Genomic DNA, 3,058 nt, shown 5'->3' with positions numbered 1-3,058 from the left:
TATATATATATTTATATATATATATATACAATGTATGAAGGTTTAGTTCAAAGGTGATCTAAACGACTAGTTACGCCAGGTAAATACTGTAACGGATTACCAAGGCTGTGTATGTATATATTTATGTATACTTTGAACAGAGTATAAATTAACCTCTTAAAGAGATGATAAGATCCAAGAAAATGTCGTATTTAAGCTTTGTGACGAAAACAAACGCAGCATACACATCAATACAGAAAACACATGCCAAATTTTAAAAACGATTGTGTTATGGCGCTTATAGTTTTTTAAACATGTAATTCTCTTTTACAGATAATACCTAGTAAGGGTATTCAGTACGAAATATAACTTTGAGAAATAAGATTTCCCTAAATGAATAGGTATATATTATGCATATAATCCGTATTTGCTTAACAGCAGAAAAAAAAGACGGTAATTTGAAAGATAATATTTATTTATCAATAAAATGATACTTCACACTTCCTAGAGCTGTTTCGATTGTGCTTATTAAATAAATTACAAATTTAAGGCTTCAAGTTGCATTTATAAGGTAAACACAATGTCATCAGGGAAAAAGATATACAATAAATGAGTACATGTTGACATTTTAGTTCGTACTGGCTGACTAAGTACATGAAGTAATTCTATTTTTATTTATGTGTATGCGTGAGGGACGACTGATTAATTGAAATATAATATGATATAAATTAAAATAAAAAAGGAATAAGGTAGAATAAAATAAAGTAATATAACATGTAAGTGCAATAACAATACAAATAAAAGGAATAAAATATGAAGTAAATAAGATACAAATAAGGTATATATATAAATAAAAGTAGAACACAAATAAAATAAGAGAGAATAGAATAAACTCTATGTATTGATCAGTGCCCATTGGTCTCAGAAATTCAAAATTCATGATCAAGTTTATGATTGTTTTTACTAAGATCTTTTTAATCTCCTTAGTCGACTTAACAAATTTAGTAATATTTTTATGACATCCGAACTATCTTATCAAAATCCGTATCGCTAATTTTACTAGATAAACGGCTTACTTGTGGTTTAAGCGTAACCCGAAACTTAGGAAATGTATTCACATTCTCATAAATTTAGAATTTCTCATCGGTTGAAGCATTTCACTTTAGTATCTATTAAGCAAAACTGCTCGTGTTATTTGTTGATTACCTATCCAATCTCTTCTGCATATCCAATCTCTTCTGCATTTATCGAAGCATAGAATTTAATCATCTTTCTTTCAAACTTCATTCCAATCATTTTCCAAGCCCTCAACTTTCATTGCCGTTTCCATGTTATCGTTTTTTATTCATTCTATTTTTTTCTTAGTCTCTGACTTTGCAAGCTTACAAATATGTATATGTCACTTTGACAGCTCTTTCTTGCAAACAATCTAAAGATCAACTCTAAAGTAAGGAAGTCACCCCTGGGAGATACTGTTTTTTGATATTGTAATAATCAGTTCAAAACAAAAGATGGTTTCAAAATCTTATGACCATGTACAGATATTATTGAGACTTAATTATTCGCTCAAATATTCTGAATTGCCTCATTTAATGCACTAAAATATTAAGTCCCAAAACAAGAAAATATCCCTGTTGCATGTATTTCGATATCTTGCATTTACCTACAGCACAAAATCTTGTCCTGGATGAACATCTCAAAGTGTGCATCCACATAGCAAGCGGTACCATCTGAAAATACACTATGAAAGCCTAGTAGAATAAACAGCTCATTATATCTACAAAGCTGTCCATGTATAAAGAATGTGTTCTCGGCTCAATACATCATAGCAGCGGGTCATGAAGATAATACTCCTAAGAACAACACAAAATTCGCAATATATTTAGTAAATGTGTGTGGAGATTATTGGCGGACAAATGATTATCTAGGATCCACACATCGACTTACAGTCGTAATAATTCCCTTTAATTTTATCTTGCGACTCCAACAAAGACTTTCATGCATCGGATGAAAGATGTTTGTTGAAAATCTGGATAAATGTTGATCAGGCAATTTAGTCGGGAGGCAAAAGTCAACCGCTCCCTAAATGCAAAGATGTGTGCATGCATACCATTAAAGCAAGCGATATCAACACTGTTAGATGGGAAGCAGAGCTAGAAAGCAAACTCTATAGTAACTACTAATTTAATGAGATTTAAGGAAGAGAGCAAAATCATTAAATGATCTTCAGGAAAATTTAGTGAGAGTAAGTTTTGCCCTGTCAGAAACTCCACAAGCAATATCAATGAACCACCATTGTTAGTATGTATGAGCTGTATTGAAAACTTCAGGATGAATAAGGAAGTTTCCAGTCATTTTAGAAGTATATTTTCTGTTCATCTTCCATCTCTTCCTCGCAACTATCTCATCATCCACAGGCACTTAGTAATGCAGCATCATTATATACAGACATGGAAGCAAAATCACGATGCGGCAGTTTCAAAATATAAATGACACAATATAACTGGATAATACGTTACCCAGTAGGATCAAACTCGGAGCTTGATAAATGCAAAGCGTATCTTAACTATCTAGCTATGCATGTTTCAAATTAAAAAGTGTATCGCGTGAGTGAAATATAGATACGTTTATTAAGACACCCACTCAATGTTTATATGTGAGCTGTACACAGATCTGCGTGACTACTGAAACAAACCGTTAATTTATAACCGAAATCATGCAGTAAGCAACGAACATTAGTACGTTTTATCAAGCACTCAGTGATGAGGGAACGGATCAGAAGAGAATGTTATCGCAGGGTGAGAGCAATACTGAAGACAGAGCTGAACGCGAGAAACAGGATCGAAGCGATCAATGCTCTAGCCATACCAGTCGTGACTTACAGTTTCAACATCATTAACTGGTCAATTACTGAAATATGTAATGTTGACAGAAAAATACGAAAACTGTTGACAATGCATAGAATGCACCACCCTAAGGCAGATATAGAACGTCTTTATCTGCCAAGAAAAGAAGGAGGCCGAGGACTTCTACAGCTGGCATTATCAATGAAGGTAGCCACAATTGGCCTAGACACCTA

Source organism: Octopus bimaculoides, chromosome 2 (assembly GCF_001194135.2).
Source record: "Octopus bimaculoides isolate UCB-OBI-ISO-001 chromosome 2, ASM119413v2, whole genome shotgun sequence".
In the NCBI taxonomy this organism is placed as follows: domain Eukaryota; kingdom Metazoa; phylum Mollusca; class Cephalopoda; order Octopoda; family Octopodidae; genus Octopus; species Octopus bimaculoides.
The sequence above is the reverse complement of the archived record's forward strand: the minus strand, read 5'-3'. Positions refer to the sequence as shown.